The sequence below is a fragment of the Capra hircus genome, chromosome 11 (assembly GCF_001704415.2).
Source record: "Capra hircus breed San Clemente chromosome 11, ASM170441v1, whole genome shotgun sequence".
Taxonomy (NCBI): Eukaryota; Metazoa; Chordata; class Mammalia; order Artiodactyla; family Bovidae; genus Capra; species Capra hircus.
Window position 1 is genome coordinate 79,482,088 of NC_030818.1, and position 19,395 is coordinate 79,501,482.

Below are 19,395 nucleotides of genomic sequence, written 5' to 3' on the forward strand. Positions count from 1 at the left end.
TAGCTGGAGAAAAGAGAGTGACAAAACAAGGGAAGGAAAAGGAAATTGTATCTTGACGCCTGCCCAGTCCTTACAGTGGAGGACAGTACGGCATATAGCAGGTTCCGCTGATGCAATCAGAAAGCAAAAGAAGCTGACCCTGGCTCCAATCCAGCCATTCCTTCAGCCACTTGCTAAGGATTTAGGGTTGTTCCCCAGGGTACTGAGGGGGAGGGAAAGACATGGGGTGGCAGCTCATGGCCACATCCTGATGCTGACGCGTGCAGGCTGGTTGTCAGGCCCCGCCCAGCACGACACCCTTGTGATCAGAGTCTGCACACTCAGTGACACACCCTTGGCCTCCGTCTATTTTTCCCACTTCTGGGATTGCAGCCTACATACTTGGCATTGGAAAGCTTGGCAGCTTTCAGGCAGATTGGGAGGACATCCCAGATGGGCACTGGATCAACAGTGCCAACAGGAGGAAAAAAACATGTGAGCTCAGGGAGATTTCTTAACTATTTACCAAATAGGGGGAATTGTTTATTTTCCTCATATCTCCCAGAGAGTCCATTTATGAGCTCCATTTACGACTTCAAACAGGCAAGTTGGCAGAGACATGGCAGTGAAGATAAGAAGATGACTAATTAATGGTCTTGCAACAGGTTTCAGCACCCAGATCTACAACTACTTATATTTTTTTTCGTAACCACTAACATTTATTTTCAAATACAAACATGCTTTTAAGTATTTTTGTTAATACAGCTAATAGTTTTATCTTGTTCCTGGCACTATTTCCTCTTCTTGATAGGGTTATAAATAGGGTATTCCACTTGGCATGGATCTTGTTCATGGCATTGAAGAGATGGTTCTATACTTACTGTAGCAAAACAGCACATAGTTGGCATACTTTCTTCTAAACTCTCCTAACATTTACACTGCCATCTGCATACTTTTCAGTTGACTTCACTCTGAAAATTGCCTGTTCCTCTGATACATACCAGAGACTTGGCTACTTGGACATTTGGAAAAAAAAGAAAAGCAAAGAACAGAACGTGAACGAGCATTCTTCCCATTTCTGCTCCCAGGCATTCAATACTTGCAATAGTCATTTGTAAGAACCATTTACAGAAGAAGTCATTTAAAGAAGTCATTTGTAAGTGGCTTCTCTTATGGTCAGTTTCAGTTTTAAGATCTCAGGATTCTGTGACAGCTTTAACTAACACATTGCTATTGATGACTTCACTGTTTTCCTTAGGTTTATATAAGTGCCCGAATTCAGGTAAATGCACAGAAAAAGCCAAGATTCCTATCACAGATTTTTTTATAAGAAAACTCAAACAATAAAATCATAACTGAGGATTCAGAGCTAAAATCCTTTCACAAGTTCTGCTGCTGCTATTTCAAAGAAATACTGTACAGTTTGGGTGAGATTAAGATGACAGAAAATAGTACCTCTGGAAGTTTGAAGATTTTCATTGCTGTGAGCAAAGAAGGCCTTGGAGTACATATTTCCAGAATTCTATCTCCGAGATACTCCAGTGGCTGTTAAGCTGATATTCCTTTCCCCTTAACGTCTAAAAAAAGGCAAGGGGGTGGTTTTGGCCATAGTCTTAGCCTCTCCGAAGTCTCTGAGTCCGTCTCTTTCCTTCAGTCAGCAAGTATCTCTTTCCCCCTGGGGTAAACGTATAACTCTGTGATAGCCTCAGTTTATCATCCAAGGCCCCTTTGAACTGCCCTATCCAAGATGGTGCTCTCTAGTCACATGTGGATTTTACATTAAAAATAAGAGTAAATGAGACAAAATTTCAGTTTCATAGTCACATCAACCACTTTTCAATAGTATTCAATAGCTGCATGTGGCCCATGATTAGCCACGGCCAATGCTCGTTAGAAAACATTTCCCTGATCTCCAAGCTGATCTAAAACCCGGTTAAACCCTTGTTTGCTAGGCTTTTCTCCCCATGGTCCTGCTCATCCAAGCAACCCTCCAATAAATTGAATATTCATTGTTTTCTGCAAATGTCTTGAACTTAACCAACATTGTCTTTGCTATTACCAAAGCTTGGGGTGCTCTCTGAGAATTTTGCTGTCTTTCAGACTTACAAGCAAGGTATCATTTTCCTTTTTCAATCTTCCCAATTAGAGTTCTGCCTTCTCTGAAACCCCAGACCACACACCACACCTTATGTATGGCACTACATAATCATGCTCATTCTCTACCAGGTTATACTTTTTTAAAAAAAAAACAGCAGAGGTGGTATGGGCATCCTTGTTTTTTATTTAATGCCCTCTTGTTTTTGTTATTTATGAGTTTATTTTTATCTAAAATCTGGAGACATTCATGAGGAAAGATACATGTGGTGACTAAGCTGGAAGGAAAAAGTGAAGAAACATGGTTATGTTAACAGTGTGGAAATATACATATGTCAAAAGTATGAAAGAAGGAGGATGGGGTTGCTGCCCTATGAATATATTAGACAAAAGTCCTATAATTAAAGTCTGATTCTGCCCCTTAGTCTTAAAGATCTGAGTGTAATAATTATCCTCATTAAACCTCAGAGTTTTCTGTTTTTTTTTTCTTTTTTCATCTAGAGAATAGAAATAGTAATGCTATTAATAGTAATGTACAGGTTTTGTACATATCACTTGAGAGATAATATATGTAAAAGTGTGACTTTAAAACAAAAAGCCAGAATTCTCATATAAACGTGAGGTGTCATATTAACAGCAAGCTTCCAGAGAAGAAGGATATGGAATCCGAAGAAACATATGTTGCCTGGGCCCCCTCACAAACCTGCTTCACTCTGACAAAGCCCAGTCTACTGATAAGGTTCCAGTAGGCTTTTTTGAGTTATCCACAGGGTTCTCTTTTTATCTCACAGACATATTTATATATCTATAAGTATCTATAATTTTTTTTTATTCCACACTCCTTGGGATGTAGTTATGGCTGTTTGAATGTTTACTTTTCAGACATTCCTTTTCCCTTTGAAGAAATCCACAAAAGAGAGAGAAAAATGATGACAAGTTTTCAAAGTCATGATTTATAGGAATGATTTCTGAAAAGCAAGTGGACAACATCCTAGTTCATCATCAAATAATATTTCTTAAGCACCCTCTAGTGTCTGGCCCTAAGCCAGATGATTCAATGCCTGGAGAGGCTGCAAACTTTTTTTTTTTTTTTTTTTTTAAAGAAAAATGAACCCTCACACTGACTCCTGAGAAGCAAGTCTGAACCATTTAGGATGGTGGTGGTTTAGTCGCTACATTGTGTCTGACTCTTGCAACCCATGGACTGTAGCCCACCAGACTCCTCTTTCCATGGGATTTCCCAGGCAAGAATACCGGTTGCCATTTCCTTCTCCAGGGAATTTCCCCTAACTAGGAATTGAACCTGCCATCTCATGCACTGGCGGGCAGATTCTTAACCATTTGAGCCACCAGGGAAGCCTTTAGGACTCTTTCTCAAAGGTATTAAGAACAGATTGTTTTAGAAAAAAAATCAATGTAGTTAGAAATCCTAATACTATTAAATATAATTCAAAGCTCAGTTTAAAACAGACATGAAGACGAAAGACAGAATCAAAAATTATACTAGGAATCTGAAGAATCTGAAATCTAAGCAAATCACAGGGCACGAAAATCTGTTCTGTAAGTGAGAAAATTTTGAGTCTAAGAAAACGTAAGATGCTTGACTAGATAGGTATCATCTAGTAGGAATGCTATGCTAGACCCATCTGCCGTCTAATTATGCTGTGACTGGCACTAGCCTGTCGTCTTCACCCAACAGATTCTCAAGTGGGGCAGTGGCAAGAGTGCTGTGGGTAGAATCAGAGGACTTGTGGTCGAGGGTCAACTCTAACACATACTTGGCTATGTGATTTGGAACATGTCACTTAAAATTCATGACCCTAGTTTCTTCACATGTAAAATAACGATAATTCTGCCAACTTTGTGGGATTGTTTAGACGTTAGAGATTTAAAAAGATACCATGGACCAGTTCCTTGAACATAGTACTTGCCCACAAAATGTCAATATTTTTTTCTAGTTGTCTGATTGACTTGGTATTCAGTGGGTTTATAATATATGTTCAACTTGACTTCTGCATTTATTTCCTCAAAGGAAGTTTCACTACTGTTCTTCATCATCTCCACGTTTTTGAGAATAGGATCGCATTATATATTATGATATTGAGGTAGGAGAGTCATCCTTGCATAGACTAGCTGACTTCAAAGATAAGTGCCTAATCATTGACTGAATGTATGATCAGATCAATTCATGCATTCATTCATTCATTTAACTCGCAACTCCAAATTCAGGGTGGTCCGTTTGCTAACTAGGAGGACCTTATTAACAAGATGAGCCAGATGATTTCATCACACACAAAAGATCTTTGTAGGCATGGAAATTAAGACTAGTGAATCATTTTAAGAAGTCACTTTGAAAATGACTTTTCAACATAGAAGAACTGAGCTTGTTCAAGCAAATTATATTTCAAAGTTTTATTTGCAAGGTTATTTATTACTGTGTGGAATTTCAATCCTGTGGCTAGGGTCAAGGAAAATGAGGACACAGGTGTCTGCCTATTTGCACAGGCATTAAAGAGTCTTGTAAAATGAGCTTCAGCCTTTTAAGTTACTGTCTTTTCCTTTATAATAATAATCTCTTCAATTTTACAAGGTCTATATTATTTTTAGGTAAGAAAACACTGGAGAGTTCATGTTTTATTGTTCCTTGCAGTTATATAAATTATATTTGGCCAAAACAAATGTAATTCCTACTGTGTGAACTGGGAACCCAAAATGTTGATTTTCCTCAAGTTATAAACAATGTGAAGATATGTTATACTGGGTCACAATTTTCCAGAACAGAGCAAAATATATAACTCAGTTTTAATAACAAAACTGCATATATCATTAAAGTTTCCTACTCCACACAGAACGGATTATATTACTTTGCCCAGCAAGAGACATCCTTTGTGTAGACCACAATTTCTAAAATACCATTTGATTGAATGGAAAACATTTTAGCCATTTGTTAGTTTAAAAAAAATGTAATGGTTAAATGCTCATGGAAATTCTGCTTTGTATTTGCTGGGTAAATATTACATTTCTTCTCACTAAATTTGAATGCCATGGATTTTGTAAACACCAAGATCTGGGGGACAACTGTTATGAGCTTTTTCCCACTATTAGATGACTCTTCACATTTTTAGCATCTTAGAAGCAGATGTCTTCTTCCTAACACCAAAGAACCTTATTTATACATGTAATATAGCAACTTCAAGTTGCATTGTGTTTACTTACAAGCTTTCTTCTCCAAATAGACTTGTAACTTAACAAGGCAAGGTCAAGACTGCATTATCTTTGTATTCTTGGCCCCTGGTCGAATGCTTTTTACAGAGCTGGAGCACTGAAAATGTGCTTAATGAAGAAGTGCTGAAAAAAACTACCACCAAATCATCAATTTACCCACTCACCTGTTCTTCTCTAAAGTAATTAGCCTCCAATTAAAATAAATAAATTTATATTAAAAAAACATGGGATTAGCTAGTCTAGCCTCCTTGTTCTTTATTTAAAATAGAATATGGGATTAGCTAGTCTAGCTTTCTAACTTCACAAATGGGGATTTGGGGATCTGGAAAATTAAACCTTCTTTACTCTTGCTAATGTCACAAAAGTGGAGGCAAAACTGTTCCTAACTGTGTTCATCATGTTTTGTTTGTTTGACACAAAAGCAATTAATGCTAAAAATTCTGACATGTTCAAAAATACATAAAGAGCCAACAAGTATGTGAAACAATATTTAACATTAGACGTTGTTAGAGAAATGCAAATCCAAAACACAATAAGGTACCATCAACACATCTATTAAGATGGAGAACAAAATGAAAAAAAAAAAAAGAACAAGTGTTGGCAAAGATGTGGAGCAATCTGATCCCTTGTGTATTGTTGGTGGGACTGTGAAATGGTATAACTAGTATGGAAAGCAGTATGGTGGTCCCTTAAATAATTAAAATAGAACTAGGATCCATCAATCCCACTTCCAGGTTGATATCCAAAACAACTGAAAGCAGATTCTTGAAGAGATACTAGTACACCCATGTTCATGAAGGCAGTCAGAAAAGCCAATAGGTGGAAGCAACCCAAACGTCAACTGGTGGATGGCCAAATAAAACATGGTCTATACATACAATGGAATAATACTCATCCGTATAAAGGAAGGAAATCCTGTTTCATGTTCAACAAGGATGGACCTTGAAGACATTATGTAAGTGAAATCTGTCAGTCATGGAAAGAGAAATACTGTAGGATTCCACTTCACTGATATATTTAAAATAGTCAAGCAGAAGTATCAATAAAATACTGATTACCAGAGGCAGGGGAGAGAGGGAAGTGAGGAGTTGATGTTAAATGGGTATAGAGTTTCAATTTTGCAAAATGAATTAGTCTAGGTGATCTGTGACACAACAATGTGAATATTCTTAACATTTCTAACCAGTTCATGTATAAATGTTTAAGTTGGTAAATTTGATGTTCAGTTCAGTTCAGTTGCTCAGTTCAGTTCAGTTCACTCGCTCAGTCGTGTCCAACTCTTTGAGACCCAATTAATCGCAGCACGCCAGGCCTCCCTGTCCATCACCATCTCACGGAGTTCACTCAAACTCATGTCCATCAAGTCAGTGATGCATCTAGCCATCTCATCCTCTGTCGTCTCCTCTTCCTCCTGCCCCCAATCCTTCCCAGCATCAGTCTTTTCCAATGAGTCAACTCTTCACATGAGGTGGCCAAAGTACTAGAGTTTCAGCTTTAGCATCATTCATTCCAAAGAACACCCAAGACTGTTCTCCTTTAGAATGGATTGGTTGGATCTCCTTGTAGTCCAAGGGACTCTCAGGAGTCTTCTCCAACACCACAGTTCAAAAGCATCACTTCTTCAGCACTCAGCTTTCTTTATAGTCCAACTCTCACATCCACACATGACTACTGGAAAAACCATAGCCTTGACTAGACGGACATTTGTTGACAAAGTATTGTCTCTGCTTTTTTTAAAAATATAAATTTAAGAATCCTTGCATCCCTGGGATAAAGCCCACTTGGTCATGGTGTATGATCTTTTTAATGTGTTGTTGGATTCTGATTGCTAGAATTTTCTTGAGGATTTTTGCATCTATGTTCATCAGTGATATTGGCCTGTAGTTTTCTTTTTTTGTGACATCTTTGTCAGGTTTTGGTATTAGGGTGATGGTGGCCTCATAGAATGAGTTTGGAAGTTTACCTTCCTCTGCAATTTTCTGGAAGAGTTTGAGGAGGATAGGTGTTAGCTCCTCTCAAAATTTTTGGAAGAATTCAGCTGTGAAGCCGTCTGGACCTGGGCTTTTGTTTGCTGGAAGATTTCTGATTACAGTTTCAATTTCCGTGCTTGTGATGGGTCTGTTAAGATTTTCTATTTCTTCCTGGTTCAGTTTTGGAAAATTGTACTTTTCTAAGAATTTGTCCATTTCTTCCAAGTTGTCCATTTTATTGGCATACAATTGCTGATAGTAGTCTCTTATGATCCTTTGTATTTCTGTGTTGTCTGTTGTGATCTCTCCATTTTCATTTCTAATTTTATTGATTTGATTTTTCTCTCTTTGCTTCTTGATGAGTCTGGCTAATGGTTTGTCAATTTTATTTATCCTTTCAAAGAACCAGCTTTTGGCTTTGTTGATTTTTGCTATGGTCTCTTTTGTTTCTTTTGCATTTATTTCTGCCCTAATTTTTAAGATTTCTTTCCTTCTACTAACTCTGGGGTTCTCCAACTCTTCCTTTTCTAGTTGCTTTAGTTGCAGAATTAGGTTATTTATTTGACTTTTTTCTTGTTTCTTGAGGTATGCCTGTATTGCTATGAACTTTCCTCTTAGCACTGCTTTTATAGTGTCCCACAGGTTTTGGGTTGTTGTGTCTTCATTTTCATTAGTTTCTATGCATATTTTGATTTCTTTTTTGATTTCTTCTGTGATTTGTTGGTTATTCAGAAGTGTGTTGTTCAACCTCCATATGTTGGAATTTTTAATAGTTTTTCTCCTGTAATTAACTAATCTCAAAAATATACAAACAACTTCTGCAGCTCAATTCCAGAAAAATAAACGACCCAATCAAAAAATGGGCCAAAGAACTAAATAGACATTTCTCCAAAGAAGACATACGGATGGCTAACAAACACATGAAAAGATGCTCAACATCACTCGTTATTAGAGAAATGCAAATCAAAACCACAATGAGGTACCACTTCACACCAGTCAGAATGGCTGCGATCCAAAAATCTGCAAGCAATAAATGCTGGAGATGGTGTGGAGAAAAGGGAACCCTCCTACACTGTTGGTGGGAATGCAAACTAGTACAGCCACAATGGAGAACAGTGTGGAGATTCCTTAAAAAATTGCAAATAGAACTACCTTATGACCCAGCAATCCCACTGCTGGGCATACACACCGAGGAAACCAGAATTGAAAGAGACACATGTACCCCAATGTTCATCGCAGCACTGTTTATAATAGCTAGGACATGGAAACAACCTAGATGTCCATCAGCAGATGAATGGATAAGAAAGCTGTGGTACATATACACAATGGAGTATTACTCAGCCGTTAAAAAGAATTCATTTGAATCAGTCCTGATGAGATGGATGAAACTGGAGCCGATTATACAGAGTGAAGTAAGCCAGAAAGAAAAACACCAATACAGTATACTAACACATATATATGGAATTTAGGAAGATGGCAATGATGACCCTGTATGCAAGACAGGGAAAGAGACACAGATGTGTATAATGGACTTTTGGACTCAGAGGGAGAGGGAGAGGGTGGGATGATTTGGGAGAATGACATTCTAACATGTATACTATCATGTAAGAATTGAATCGCCAGTCTATGTCTGATGCAGGATACAGCATGCTTGGGGCTGGTGCACGGGGATGACCCAGAGAGATGTTATGGGGAGGGAGGTGGGAGGGGGGAATAAAAAAAAAAAAATAAAGTATTTATTCTAAATACTGTGGCTCTGTGAAAAAAAAAAATATATATATAAATTTATTTATTTTAATTGGAGGTTAATTACTTTACAATATTTTATTGGTTTTGGCATACATCAACATGAATCCACCACAGGTATACACGTGTTCCCCATCCTGAACCCCCCTCCCTCCTCCCTCCCCGTACCATCCCTCTGGGTCGTCTCAGTGCTTTTTAATATGCTGTCTAGGTTGGTCATATCTTTTCTTCCAAAGAGTAAGCGTCTTTAATTTCATGGCTGCAATCACCATCTGCAGTGATTTTGGAGCCCCCAAAAATAAAGTCAGCCACTGTTTTCACTGTTTCCCATCTATTTGCCATGAAGTGATGAGACCAGATGCCATGATCTTCGTTTTCTGAATGTTGAGCTTTAAGCCAACTTTTTCACTCTCTTCTTTCATCAAGAGACTTTAGTTCTTCTTTGCTTTCTGTCATAAGGGTGGTGTCATCTGCATATCTGAGGTTACTGAAATTTCTCCCAGCAATCTTGATTCCATCTTGTGCTTCTTCCAGCCCAGCATTTCTCATGATGTACGCTGCATATATGTTAAATAAGCAAGGTGACAATATACAGCCTTTACTTACTCTTTTTCCTATTTGGAACCTGTCTGTTGTTCCATGTCCGGTTCTAACTATTGCTTCCTGACTGGCACACAGGTTTCTCAGGAGGCAGGTCAGGTGATACAGTGTTCCCATCTCTTTCAAAATTTTTCGGTTTGTTGTGATCCACACAGTCAAAGGATTTGGCATGGTCAATAAAGCAGAAACATGTTTTTCTGGAACTCTCTTGCTTTTTCGATGATCCAGCAGATGTTGGCAATTTGATCTCTGATTCCTCTGCCTTTTCTAAAACCAGTTTGAACATCTGGAAGTTCACGGTTCACATATTGCTAAAGCCTGGCTTGGAGAATTTTGAGCATTTCTTTACTAGCATGTGAGATGAGTGTAATTGTGCAGTAGTTTGAGCGTTCTTTGGCATTGCCTTTCTTTGGAATTGGAATGAAAACTGACCTTATCCAATCCTGTGGCCACTGCTGAATTTTCCAAATTTGCGGATATATTGAGTGCAACACTTTCATATCATCTTCTTTTAAGATTTGAAATAGCTCAACTGGAATTCCATCACCTCTACTAGCTTTGTTTGTAGTGTTGCTTTCTAAGGCCCACTTGACTTGACATTCCAGGATGTCTGGCTTAAGATGAGTGATCACACCATCATAATCATCTGGGCCATGAAAATATTTTTCGTACAGTTCTTCTGTGTATTCTTGCCATCTCTTCTTAATATATTCTGCTTCTGTTTCTGTCCTTTATTGAGCCCATGTTTGCATGAAATGTTCCCTTGGTATCTCTAATTTTATGTTACATGGGTGTTTTTGGTCACAATTAAAAATTTAAAAATACATAAAGAGGTATAATTTCAGTTTATTTATTTATTTTTATTTTGGCCACACCATGAAGCAAAATAGAGTCACTGAACAAGAGAATGAACCCATGCTTCATCCTAGCAGTGGAAGTGTGAAGTCCTAACCACTGAACTGCCAGGAAATTTCAGAAATAGAATTTTTAAATATATATAACAGTAGAGGAGTTATTGTGATTAACACATTTAGCTGTTTTTCTTCTGTAATATTTATATGTTTAAAATACTATTGCCTAAATGATATGGCAACCTACTTTTACAACAAAATATGACAGAAATATTTCTAAAACTCTCTAAATACCATTTAAAAGGCTGAATAATATCTATTTATATAAATAAGCCACGATTTATTTAACAATATCCCTCATTCATATTCTTTTCACATCTGTTTGTTGTTGTTCTATCACTAAGTCATGTCCCAGTCTTTTTGACCACATGGACTGTAGCACAACAGGCCTCCCTGTCTACCACTATCTTCCAGAGTTTGCACAAACTCCTGTCCATTGAGTCCATTTCATGTCTATAAATAATGGTTTATTTTCTATTTTTGTGCATTCCTTGTTGTCTACATTTCTGATACTTTCCTTAGAGTCTCAGAAATAAAATTAGTAGAGTGCACATTTTAAAATACTTGTTATTAGTTGTTAAAAATTTAGTATTACCCCAATATCTATACTTGGAAACAGGACATGAGTGCCTCTCTGTGCTGAGTCTCCTCATCTTTCTCCTTTTTCACTATTGCTATTATTGGGCTTCCCAAGTGGTGCTAGGGGAAAATAATCTGCCTGCCAATCCCAGGAGACACAAGAGATGTGGGTTCAATCCTTGGGTTGGAAGTATCCCCTGGTGGAGGGCATGGCAACCCACTCCAGTATTCCTGCCTGGAGAATCCCATGGACAGAGGAGCCTGGCGGGCTACAGTACATTGGGTCCCAAAGAGTGAGACATGAGTGAAGTGATTTTACATGCATTCATTGTTATTATTATTATAATTATTTGATTTGAAAGGAAGGAAATTACATTTCCTTGAAAATTATTATAATTAAAACAACTTTTGAATCATTTGTGTTTTTCCTTCTTGAATTATATTTTTACATTTTTAGGTAAGCTCAATGAGAGCTTTATTCATAAGGAAATGCAATTATTTGTCTGTCATATTTGATTTCAAATATCTTTCCTAGTTGTACTTTTTTTGTATTTTAAATTTTGTCTTCTTCTAAGTACTCAATTATTCATCTTTAGGAAAACCCATTTAACTCATTTTTAATTAAATTTTATAGTTTGGTTACCCTTTTTTCAGTTAGTTGATGATTATGATGTAGTGAATGATTTCAGAGTTTAAGTAGATATTTTATAAAACTTTCAGTAATAATTCTTGAAAAATCCTCCTAGAGTTTTGCATCAGTTCAGTTCAGTTCAGTCTCTCAGTCATGTCCCACTCTTCATGACCCCATGAATCGCTGCACGCCAGGCCTCCCTGTCCATCATCAACTCCCGGAGTTCACCCAAACCCATGTTCTTCGAGTCAGTGATACCATCCAGCCATCTCATCCTCTGTTGTCCCCTTCTCCTCCTGCCCCCAATCCCTTGCAGCATCAGAGTCTTTTCCAATGAGTCAACCCTTCACATGAGGTGGCCAAAGTATTGGAGCTTCATCTTTAGCATCAGTCCTTCCAAAGAATACCCAGGACTGATCTCCTTTAGAATGGCATAGGACTGTACAAAGTCTATATACAAAATTTGGAATAACTATTGAAATAGCATCAGTAGCAATCATAATGACAAACGAAACTCTGGTTGCAACTCTTAAACTGCCAGCTATCTGCCAGGTCTTGCATTTACTGTTCACATTAATTTAATCCATACAGCAACTTTATGAGGCACGTGCTATTTTTTAATTTATTTATTTGTAATTGGAAGATAATTGCTTTATAATATTGTGTTTGTTTCTGCCATATATCAACATGAATCAGCCATGGGTATATATATGTCCCCTCCACCTTGAAGCTCCCTCCCACCTCCCCTCCCCCCATCCCACCCCTCTAGGCTGTCACAGAACACCTGATTTGAGCTCCCTGCATCACACAGCAATTTTCCACTATCTAATTTTATATATAGTAATGTACATGCTTCAGTGCTACTCTCTAATTCATCCAACACTCTCCTTCCCACGGTGTCCACAAGTCTTTACAGAGACTCCAGTTGAGGCACAGAAAATTTGCAAAACTTGCCAGTGATCTATTTATCGGTAAGTTGATGGAACCATGTTTTGACCTCAGACCCACATAATTTTAGAACACTTGCCTCTAAAGATTACTGTGCTGCATCAAAAATCTTCATAGGATGAATTTGTCCCTTTTAAGGATGTATTAAAATTTCCTTTACATTTCTAAAATATTCTGTTAATATCCCACATTTTAAAATTATCTTTATTTTTTCAACTTGGTTGCACTAATAATGGTTTAGAAAAACAGAATTGCAGTGTTCTGGTAGAGATGGTCTCTGCTAAAGGCTGGCATGCTGGAGGAAGAATGAAAGAGACCAGGGTCTCTATAGAGGAGTTCAGAAGAGGCAGAACAGAAAATAAGATCAGAAACACTGTGTAGGATTTTGAAGGGCATTGTAATAACTGTACCTTTTGAGCAGAGGAGGCTGTGATCTGACTTTTATTTTAGAAGATCATGATGATTTCTAAGTTGAGAAGAGACTAGAGAAAAACAAGGAAGGTAAGATTCTGGGGGTAGTGCAAAATCCCCTTGAGTCAGTAAGCTATGGCTATATAGTGAAGTGAAGTCGCTCAGTCGTGTCGACTCTCTGCGACCCCGTGGACTGCAGCCTGCCAGGCTCCTCTATCCATGGGATTTTCCAGGCAAGAATACTGGAGTGGGCTGCCATTTCCTTCTCCAGAGGATCTTCCAAACCCAGGGATCGAACCCGGGTCTCCTGCATTGTAGGCAGATGCTTTTACCGTCTGAGCCACCAGGGAAGTCCTATGGCTATATAAGAACCAGCTAAAAACTGCAATGGTTGAAACAACAGCCTTGATCCACAAGATCAATGGGTGATCTAGGAGTTGGCTGACCCAAGCTGGGCTGGGCTTGACCACTCCATTCAAGCTGCCAGTCTGACTGTGCTGGGCATCTCCCTCAGGTGCTACTTGATGCTGTTCTGTACCCCAGGTAATGTGCCAGTGAGTGTGTATAAATGCTTCTTGATATGGCAGCAAAGGCCAGAAGGAAAGCTCCATCAAGGCACCCTTGAAGGCACACTTCAAGATCATGCCTTCTTGCTTGGAGGGCATATAATGGAGCTCAAAGTCAAGGGACAGAAAAGTAGACTTTTCTCATCAGAACCCCAAGATAAAAGCATGTAGGCAGGGAGAAGTGATGCTTTAGGGCCATTGATTTCATCTAATGTAATCAGTTGGCTTGGGCTCTGAAGGGAATAGTGAAGAGGTAGGGAGTGATCAAGTTGTATACAAATGGTGTAACAGGATTTTTAAGTATAATAGACATGAGATCAGAGAGAAAAAGAGACCTTGATAATGACATTACTTAACCATGTGCCCAGAAGTATCTTTTTTCTAGAATTTTACTTTAGAGTGATATTCAGCTCACTTCTCCATTTTTAGTATTTTGGTTATATATATATATATAATCTTGGTTATATATATATAGTTTTTAGTTATATATGTACATGCATCTATATAATATTTTGGTTATATATATACATATATATCAGCAGCACCAGCATTCTCCTGCTGCTGCCTGTTCCACATAAGGCTTCAGTTTCTCCCAGCAATGTCCAAACTACCACTTCAGTCCACCAATAATGCCTCTCAAAATAAAAAGACTAAGTCTAGAAGACCTTCATTGCTCCTGATTAGCCATTAGCATTAAGACATCAGATCTACCAGTGTGTCTGTCCATTCCTTCTTCCATTTTTTTTCCTTCCAAACATTTCTAAGGTCAAACTATATTCTAAGTACACTCTTTAAGACAGTAGGAAATGTTTAGAGGATTCTCATCATACACATTAACATTTTTTAAAGTTTTGGCATTTAAAATCATGGGCTTCAGTTATTTGGAATATTTATCTATAATAAATAGTCCATTCCCCAGCGATGGTAAATAAATGAGGCATCACTCCACTGCACTTTTGTTGATTTATGATCGACACAGTGAGTGTGCTCCATTGAACAATGCAAAGAGTGTACAGGTTCAGTTTGTTTTGTTGCTATGTGTACTGTTTAGTCCCAGGATACCTTGACCTGGAAAGAAGCCCTGTTGAGTGATAGGATTACATAGCTCTACCTTCTTGGTAAACTGTCCTGTGCCTCAGAGCCCCCAGCTCAGATATCTATCAGGAGACATGCGGGTCTTGCATTGTACATTCTGGTTTAACCCTAAGCCAAGAACTTTTGCAGAAGTCTGAGTCCTGGGCCTCCTCCCCAAGCAACCTCCACTGTCATAGAAGAAACCAATTCCCACCTGTTACTGCAGCTCTTGTTGACAGGAAATGGGGTCCTTGCCCTTTTCAAAAGAAAGGCAGTGAAAAACTGTTCCCTCACAGGTGGAGTTTTCTGGCTCATGGAAGGATTAGAAATGAAATTAGCCATTGGAAATTTCATTCAGATCAGTCCAAACATTGCAAAGTACAACAAATGCAGACGTTTCCTCGTTGGTAATCAAGTTCAATTTCTCTCCGTGTCTTTTCTCCAAAGCAGACAGCTGTGCAACCCTTATTAACTGTTCTTCATGGACCCAGTTGCTGCTTAGAGTCTAGAGAGAGAGAACATTTCAGAATTAGCTCTGAGCCCTGACCTTGAAGGACTTGGTAATCTAGTCTGGAAGACCAGAGTCACCCACACAAACTGCTCCATGAACTAGGCAGCCCATGATGGAGCAGCCAGCCCTGTGGGTCAGACAATAAGGAGTTCAGAGCCAACAACAACAGCTAAGTGCATCGTGGAGCCAACTTCAGGAGAAATGGGAATGTGACAGAATAGTATAAATAAGATGCCTGATTTGGACATTTCAACCTCTACTGTTTCCTTTCTTCCAACTTCAGTTTCCCTGTAACAGATCAAAACCACTTTGTAGCAGTAATCACTTTAAAATAAATTTTATACTAATATGCCCCCACTTTAAAACAATATTCTTATTTTGGATGGACCTACCATCCATCCATCACCCTGACCCACTCCAGCAAAAGGATGCATAATCCATCACAGAGCTTTCTGCACATTGTTCCCCTGTTCAAACACATAAATGGCTTCCTACAGCCAACATCAATCAGCCTTTCTTGGAGTTCCACAGTCTCCCCAGCACAGCCCTGCCTCACCCGCCTATGTGTTACTTACAGCACAAGGGCTTATCCTTGAGAGCATCTTCAGTAACCTCACATTTTCTACCATCCTGGATCTACCTTCTGTGACCTCATGGGAGTATGGTATTTTATAGAGCCAACAATGTATCTAATTTGACTGTTTTCCATGTGTAAGTCTTATCTTTTTAGTTGGATAACATCTTTCAGTAGAAGATGATGCAACATAATTTAAAGTGTTTTCCTTTTTTTCCTCAATCTACAACACATAATAAATGTTTAATAAATCACTCATTGATTCACTTTTATTTCTGTGAAACTAGGGCAAGGTGACCAGCATAGGAGAACTGCTGCCTGCAGGGTTATGGCTAGGAAAAGACAATGGAGGTATCCAGGGGGCAAACTTTAAGGAGGCCTTTACTCTCAGGTGTGTCTTGCACTTGTAGGACCCCAAGAGTGGATGCCCTCCTTAAATTTTGTGCCCTGGACACCTCACTTGCCTCACTCTAGAAGCTACCCTGACTGTATGGTAATATGAAGTATTTTGCATGATCTTTTTTTTAAATCAATTTATTTATTTTAATTGGAGGCTAAATTCTTCACAATACTCTGGTGGTTTCTTGCCATACATCAACACAAATCAGCCATGGGAGTACGTGTGTCCCACATCCCGAATCCCCCTCCCACCTCCTTCCCCATCCCATCCCTGTGGCACCAGCTTTGAGTACCCTGTTTCATTCATCTAACTTGTACTGGTCATCTATTTCACATATAGTAATATACACGTTTCAATTTTATTCTCTCCAATCATCTCACCCTCACCTTCTCCCACAGAGTCCAAAAGTCTATTCTGCATATCTGTGTCTCTTTTGCTGTCTTGCATATAGGGTCATTGTTACCATCTTTCTAAATTCCATATATATACATCAATATACTGTATTGGTGTTTTTCTTTCTGACTTACTTCACTCTGTATAATAGGCTCCAGTTTCATTCACCTCGTTAGAACTGATTCAAATGCATTCTTTTTAATAGCTGAGTAATATTCCACTGTGTATATATACTACAACCTTGTTATCCATTTGTCTGCTGATGGATATCTAGGTTGCTTCCATGTCCTAGCTATTGTAAACAGTGCTGTGATAAACACTGGGTTACATATGTCTCTTTCAATTCTGGTTTCCTCGGTGTGTATGCCCAGCAGTGGGACTGCTGGGTCGTATGGCAGTTCTATTTCCAGTTTTTTAAGGAATCTCCACACTGTTCTCCATAGTGGCTGTACTAGCTTGCATTCCTACCAACAGTGTAAGAGGGTTCCCTTTTCTCCACACCCTCTCCAGCATTTACTGTTTGTAGACTTTTTGACAGTAGCCATTCTGACTGGTGTGAGACAGTACCTCACTGTGGTTTTGATCTGCATTTCTATGATCTGTCTTTATATAGTAAAAGTAGATACTGACTTTGTTTTTTCCTTGTAGCTTGTCATTAAGAGGACCCACATGTGTATTTGCATGCAAAGAAGTTAATGGTTTCCCTACAATAGCTGCAAAAACATCATCAGAGGATGGTTTTGGTAAGAAGGCCTAAGTGAATCAGACCTACCTGACTCAGAGCTTAAATTTACTCTTCACCACCTGAGTCATCTTAATCTCTAAGTATTATTTGGCAGAATTGTAAGATAGTAAGAATGAGAAGAAAGAGGAGCAAAGGAAGAAAAGAAAAAGAGAAAAATCATGAAGATTTAATGGGAACTGATTGGAAATAAATATGTAAAAACACAAAGCCCTATTTAAATGCAACTTATTTTTGCTTCTTTGATTAATAACGATCTTGGTTTGCTTTTATAAGTGTGACTGTAATTCACAGAAATTGTTAAAATATAGAACTCCATCTCTGTATATCTCTAAATGTACATATGCATGTATGCTTGTTAAGTTGCTTCGGTCATGCCTGAAGCATGGTCTGTAGCCCTCCAGGCTCCTCTGTCCATGGGATTCTCCAGACAAGATTACTGGAGAGGACTGCCATTTCCTCCTCCGGGGGAATCTCCCCAACCCAGGGACTGAGCCCAGGTCTCCTGCATTTCATATACAATCACGTTAAAGTCCCTGCACATGCACGGCTCTCACCCCTGTAATGCTAGTAAGAGATTGATTCATTCTGAGTTTTTCCAGCCAATACAGAAAGAGGAACGCTAAAAATATATTTGAAGTCAAGGTTATGTGCACTTTCAAGGTGGAAAATATGGAAGTTAGTATATCTTTATATCATTAACAGAAAACTGAGGACTCAGGAGGTACAGCAGACATGAGGACAAAACGATCCATTCAAGTTTGAATTCCTCTGGAAAAAAAGAAAGCACTTTCAAATTAAGGGGGCCATTTCCTAATAATTTATACCTATGAGTGTGTGCTAAGTAGCTTCAGTTGTGTCCAACTCTTTGTGACCTTATGGACTGTAGCCCATTGTCCATGGGATTCTCCAGGCAAGAATATTGGAGTGGGTTGCCATGCCCTCCACCAGGGGATCTTCCTGACCCAGGGATCGAACCTGACTCTCTTACATCTCCTGCATTGACAGACAGGTTCTTTACCCCTAGTGCTACGTGGGAAGCCCCACATCTATATTCAAATATGAAATATGTACCACATATGCTGTGATACAAAGCACTTTAATATTTTCTGAAAGCATTCTATTTAAATATTACAACCATGCTTGTTATGAGGAACTGGGTAAATTTGGTAAAACAGTCTCCCAGTTGAGGCCATTCCTATCATTAGACATGAACTTTCCGTGACTTACTCTGGCAAGGGCAGACTTACATTGACTCAGTGAATACATATATGCCTCGCTCTAAAGCACAGGTGATCTTACCTTAAGTAATTAGGCAATTGTGACTCTCTAGACCTAGTTCAAAGGACAGTGCATGAGACTAACATGAATAAAACTGTAAAATATTTATTTCTGGGCAGCATTTTCAACTACCTATGCTACCAAATCAGGTGGCTTCTTAGGGCCATATGAACTATTAGCAGTCATGCTAGCATTTGGAGATAAAAGTTCTTACCTCTTCAGTGTGAGTAATAAATGAATTCATTTTCCCCAACCTAACTTAAAAAAAAAGGTTCATTTTGTACCTTTGTTTCTTTGATAGTTATTTTGCTTGAGTCCCCTGAAGATTTTTTACAAATCCTGAATTCTGAATGAAAGGAGAGAATTTTCAACATTATTCTAAGGAAAGTGGCCTCTAAATATGATTTTAGGAGAAAAAAAAATGAACCAATGAAAAGGTCTACTATTAATAGTCCATTAATAATTTAATATTTAGGACAAGTAAGCAAAGCCAGATGTTAACCAAAATGTCTCCCTGTTTGGTCAGAGTCTGAATATTCCCCTCCAGCCTTGTGCCCAGGAGTCAGAGCCTGGGCCAACGACCAAGTCACACAGCTTTCACTGCCCAATCAGAGTTCACTTAATACAATGAAAGCAACATGAAACTAAAGACATGTTAAAAAAAAAAAACAGACTCTTTGTACACACAGACACACACACACACACAGGGACAAAAAAGCCTGGTATTAACAACCTCAAATTCTCTTGGATTAATAGCCCG